Here is a 6,367-nt window from a genome sequence, read left to right as displayed (position 1 = left end):
CACTCACCTCAGCCTCCCAAAGGCGCGGGATTACAGACTGAGCCACTGAGCCCGGCTGTCCCCTCTCTTTTACACCATCACAGTCTTCCCTCCCCACTGGCCACATACCTATGGTAGGAACACGAACTTTTAAAAGGCTATTATAGTTAGAATGTTAGTGCGCCCCTCAAACTCATATGTTGAAACCTAACCCCCAAGGTAATGGTTTTCAGAGGTGGAGCCTTTGGAAGGTGATTAGGTCATGAGGTCTCTGCTCTTCTGAATGGGATTAGTGCCCTTAGAAAAGGATCCTAGCTGGGCGCAGTAGCTCACACCTATAATCCCAGCACTTTGGGAGGCTGAGGTGAGAGGATTGCCTGAGCCCACAGGTTCGAGTCCAGCTGGGGTAAGTTGGGAAGACCTTATCTCTACAATAAATCAAAAAATAAGTTGGACATGGTGGAGTGTGCCTGTAGTTCCAGCTGCTTGGAAGGCTGAGGTGAAGGATTGCCTGAGCCAGGCAGGCCGAGGCTGTGGTGGCCAAAAGTGTGACACTGCACTCCAGCCTGGGTGACAGGGTGAGACTCTAACTCAAAAAAAAGAAAGAAAGAAAGAAAAGAATCCGAGACCAGGTTCGGTGGCTCATTTCTGTAATTCCAGCACTTTGGGAAGCCAAGGTGGGAGGATCGCTTGAAGCCAGAAGTTTGAGACCAGCCTGGGCAACATAGCCAAACTTTGTCTCTACAAAGTATATTTAAAAAATCCTGAGGGAGGTTGTTCAACCCCTCCACCATGTGAGGACGAAGCAAGAATTGTTAAAGCAGAGGGCAAGCCCTCGTCAGACACCAATTCTGCGCCTTGATCTTGGCCATCTTAGCATCCAGAACTGTAAGCGATACACTTCTCTTGTTTGTAGATTACCAGGTCTAAGATATTTTGTGATAACAGCCTGAACGAACTAAGACAAACCCTTACCTTTGTCTCACGTCCTCTTCAGGCTATGCCCCCTTTCCTTGCTTACTTTGACAGCAAATCATGTCAAAATAGTTGTCTGTGTATATTATTCCCACCCTCTCCCTTACTCCTCATGCCAGTCTAGCCTCTGTCTATACCATTCCGAGAAAATTTTGTCAAGGTCATTACAACTGTCCATGTGGCCAAAACTAGTGTACATTTCTTTTTTTTTTTTTTTTGAGTTGGAGTCTCACTCTGTCACCCAGACTGGAGCGCAGTGGCCGCTTCCAGCCACTGCAGCCTTGACCCGCTGGGCTCCGGCGATCCTTCTGCCTCAGCCTTCCAAGTAGCTGGAATTACAGGCATGTGCTACCACGCCTGAATTTTTGATTTATTGTAGAGATGAGGTCTCGCTGCCCAGGCGGGTCTCGAACCCGCGGGCTCAGGTAATCCATTCACCTCAGCCTCCCAAAGGCGCAGGATTATAGGCTGAGCCACCGAGCCTGGCTACCAGTGTACATTTCTATGTCCAATACTGACTGGTCTTCTCAACAGCACTCAGTCCAGTGCAGCGCTTTGGAAGAGCTTTCCCCTGTCCTGATTCTCTTGAGGCCACAGTCTCCTGATTTTTCTCTTGCCCCACTAGAAGTTCTTTTCTTGGGTCCACTTGCTGTCTCCTCCATCCAACCTTTAAATATTGTAGAGCTTTAGGGTTCAGTGCTGAGCTTTCTTCTCTTTGTCAACACTTCTTCTCTAGGTAATTTCATTCAGTGCTATGGCTCTAAAGAGTACACACACACATATAGAAGCACGCGTGCGCGCCACCTGCCAATAATATAACTGTAGTCATGGTTTCTTTCCTGAGTTCTAGACCTAGGTTTCCAACTACCTAATTAATATCTGTACTGGGCTGCATAGCAGACGCTTCACCTCCACAAATCTCCCCCTCAAGAGCAAATGTCATCACCAGCCATCCCATTGTCCAAGTCAAAAACCTTGGTGTTGTCCACAATTCCTCATGCAGTCTATCAGCAAACTGTTTTCTGTTCTACTGCAAATAATCATGAGTTTATTATTTTCTTTCCAAATCCCTTGCAATCCTTGAATCCAAGCTACCATCAATTTTTGTCTAGGTTACTTCTCTGGTCCTATTTGGTTCATGTCCATTTTCAAGAATCTCCTTTTTTTTTTTGGAGTTGGAGTCTCACTCTGTCCCCCAGGCTGGAGTGCAGTGACATGCTCACAGTCACCGCAGCCTTGACCTGCTGGGCTCAGGTGATCCTTCCGCCTCAGCCTTCCAAGTAGCTGGAAACACTGACATGTGCCATCATGCCTGGATGATATTTTGATTTATTGTAGATACAAGGTCTCGCCATGTTGCTCAGGCTGGTCTTGAACCCCTTGAGTTCAGGTAATCCTCTCGCCTCCACTTCCCAAAGCCTTGGGATTACAAGCATGTGCCACTACACCTGTCTTACTTTTTATTTTTATATGAAGAACAACAAAAAAAGACTCCTTTTCACTTATAAAATAACAAAATCTGCTTGAAGTATACCTTTATTTCAGTCTCCTATTTCAGTTTGTTCTATGGATTTCTTTATCTGTTACTAGTAAAATATTTTATTTGCTCATTTCCAGGTAATTCTAATTTGTCTAAGGTCCTTATGCTTGGTAGTTCCCAAGGGAGGCAGGGAGAGATTATTTTGCACAGTCCAAAGAAGGTAATTCTTAATTGGAAGAAACTAAACCAAACAATGAAAGTATCACAAAACTCTGAGATAGTGCTATTTATGTTATCACTTAGGTTAGAACACAACCATAAAGGCACTAAAAATGTATTAGAGGGATTAATCATGTAAATGACCCTAGGAAGTATATTGTATGGTCAGAGAGTTCATTTCTTTTTTTTTTTTTTTTTTGAGTTGGAGTCTCACTCTGTCGCCCAGACTGGAGTGCAGTGGCCACTTCTGGCCACCACAGCCTCGACTTGCTGGACTCTGGCGATCCTTCTGCCTCAGCCTTCCAAGTAGCTGGAACTACAGGCGCGCACTACCACACCCGGCTTATTTTTTTTTGATTTATTGTGGAGATGAGGTCTCGCCAAGTTGCCCAGGTGGGTCTCAAACCCGTGGGCTCAGGCAATCCACTCACCTCAGCTTCCCAAAGGCGCGGGATTACGGGCTGAGCCACCAAGCCCGGCTAGAGACTTCATTTCTAATTTTTGTGTTTCCACAAAATTACATAATAGTTGCAGAAAGAATACTTTAGAGTTGAAAAAAGAAAAAAAAAGAAAGGGAGTGGAATTCCCTTGTAAATGATAAAAACATCCATGTGTTTCTTAGCCTTAAAGTAGTGAGTCATTGCTAAAAATCAACTCTATGTAAGAAAATCTAAATGTTCAGCTTGGGCAACATAGCGAGATATTGTCTCTACAAAAAAAAAAAAAAATTTAGCCTGGCATGGTGGTATGCGCCTGTGGTCCCAGCTATCTGGGAGGCTGAGGTAGTCAGGACTGTGGTGAGCTGAGATCATGCTACCGCACTCCAGCCTGGGCAAGAGAATGAGACCCCAACTCAAAAAAAAAAAATTTAGCCTGGCATGGTGGTATGCGCCTGTAGTCCCAGCTATCTGGGAAGCTGAGGCAGTCAGGACTGTGGTGAGCTGAGATCATGCTACTGCACTCTAGCCTGGGCAACAGAGTGAGACCCCAACTCAAAAAAAAAAAAAAAATCAAATGTCAGCAATCATAAAAGATTGAACCATTGAAAAGGTATATACAACCTAAAAATAATAGCAAAATACTGTGGTATAGTAATCTTCACAATATCACTAGTCAGCAAGTAAAATATACAATGGTGCTTTCTCTTGCATTTTCTTGAATACCCACTATATACTGTATAATACATGGATAGAGATATCTGTGTGATAGGGAAAGAAATCAGGGAAGAAAGATTCTTAATAATTTCATTTGACTTGTGACAGACCATATAACTTTATGATTTGACTTTCTCTAGTCACAAAATGGGAATGCTATCTTTTTTTTTTTTTTTTTTTTGGGTTGAAGTTTCACTCTGTCGCCCAGGCTGGAGTGCAGTGGCACATTCACAGCCAACGCAGCCTCGACCTGCCAAGCTCGGGTGATCCTTCCACCTCAGCCTTATAAGTGGCTGAACTACAGGCATGAGCTACCACTCCCAGCTTATTTTTTTATTTATTGTAGAGATGAGGTCTTGCTAAATTGCCCAGGCTGGTCTCGAACCTCTGGGTTCAGGCAACCCTCTTGCCTCTGCCTCCCAAAGTGCTGGGATTATAGGCGTGAGCCACCATGCCTAGAGATACATTCCTATATTTGATGATTAAATATGATTTGTAAAAGTGAATGTATCACATCAAAATCACTGTGACCAAAAAAGCTAAATCAAATTAATTTTTTTTCTTGAGTCAGAATCTTACTGTGTCGTCCAGGCCAGAGTGCAGTGGCATAGTCATAGCTCATTGTAGCCTTGATCTCATGGGTTCAGGAGATCCTTCCACCTTAGCTTCCTAAGTAGCTGGGACTACAGGTGTATGCTGCCAGGCCTGGCTACATTTTTGATTCCTTGTAGAGACGAGGTCTTACTATGGTGCTCAGACTGATTTCTAACTCCTGGGCTCGAGGTCTTACTATGGTGCTCAGACTGACTTCTAACTCCTGGGCTCAAGTGATTCTCCTGCTTTGACCTCTCAACGAGCTGGGATTCTGAGGAAAATGAAAAATTAAACTACACTGAGATACCACTTGACATCTACTAGCATGGCTATAATAAAAAAGAAGACAGTAACAATTGTTGCTGTAAAGATGTGGAGAAGCTGAAACCCTCATATATTGCTGGTGGGAATGTGGCTGCTTTGGAAAACAGTTTGACAGTTTATCCAAAAAACCATGAAACCTAGTAAGCAATGCCTATCCTAGGCTATACAAGAAATAACCCATATTCACACACAAACTTGTACATGCATTTTTTTTTTAGTTGAAGTGTCACTCTGTCACCCAGGCTGGAGTGCAGTGGCACGCTCACGGTCACTGCAGTTTCTACCTGCTAGGCTCAGGCAATCCTTCCTCCTCAGCCTTCCAAGTAGCTGGAACTACAGGCGTGCACTACCATGCTCGGCTAATTTTTTGAATTATTGTAGAGACAAGGTCTCGCCAAGTTGCCCAGGCTAGTCTCGAAACCCTGGGCTCAAGCAATCCTCTTGACTCGGCCTCCCAAAATGGTGGGATTACAGGCTTGAGCCACCGCATCTGGCCTCGTACACAAATTTTATAGCAGCATTATGCATAATAGTCAAAAGGTGGAAATGACCCAAATGTCCATTAACCATAAATTGATAAAATGTGTTACAGTCACACAATGAACTATTATTTGACATTAAGGAAATAAAGTAGATATAGGCTATGATATGGATGAACCTTGAAAACAGATGCTAAATGAAAGAAGCCAGACACAAAAGGCCAAGTAGTGCATTATTCCCTTGATGTGAAGTGTTTAAAATAGGCAAATCCAAAGATAGAAGGTAGATTAGTGGGAATGGGTGGTGACTGTCCATGGGTTTGGGGGTTTCTTTTTGGAGTGATGAAATGTTCTGGAATTAGACAGTGATGATGAACTACTCTGTGAATATACTAAAACAAATGCACACCTTAATTGGGTGAATTGCACATGGTATGTGAATTATATAACAGTAATGACGTTTTTAAAAAGTAGTACACTTTTACTACTAATATCACTAGGGGTTCCAGTTCCGGCTTAAACTGAATTACTTTCCTGGACAGCAGATAATATGCAAAGCCAGCAGTGGTTTAATTTTACTCATGCATTCCTTACATATCTAGTAGTTAGGTTCCTATTTTAAGCATGGAGCAAAGAAATGGCAATTCTTTTAATTCTGGAAGGCAATCATTAAGATTATGGTGTAGTAAGCCATCCAATATATTATATTCTTCATCTGTTGCAAAATCTGGAGTTTCATGGTAGTGTGACTTTGCTCAACTTAGACTTGTGTGTTACATAATATTCGTATTCTTGTCCACCTGAAGATGGGTTTTTTTCTCTATTGACTCCAAACGTCTCTCTAACATGTGCTGTGTCCACTTCGAAGTTAACTCATTCATTCATATTTTCGAATGTTACCAATGCTTTTTGAAACACTTAAGAAAAACCCCAGAAAGTACCTCTCTACAAGTCAAAGTAAAAAAAAAAAATTTAATTGAAGTTCTTCTGTTTTCTTCCAACTAGGTTTTCTTGGAGGAGGTCGAAGAGTGTGTGGCAAGAGATTTTTTTATTTTTGTAAGGAAACGAGCGGTCAGGATGGTAGATAACGCTCTCGGCAACAAGGCGACGCTTCCGTTTTCTTCTCCCCGGTGTCGGCGGCGGGCGCGCAGAGTGGAGTCGAG

Source organism: Carlito syrichta, unplaced genomic scaffold (assembly GCF_000164805.1).
Source record: "Carlito syrichta isolate Samal-C Ts95f unplaced genomic scaffold, Tarsius_syrichta-2.0.1 Scaffold311363, whole genome shotgun sequence".
Classification (NCBI taxonomy): Eukaryota; Metazoa; Chordata; class Mammalia; order Primates; family Tarsiidae; genus Carlito; species Carlito syrichta.
This window is presented reverse-complemented; position numbering follows the sequence as displayed.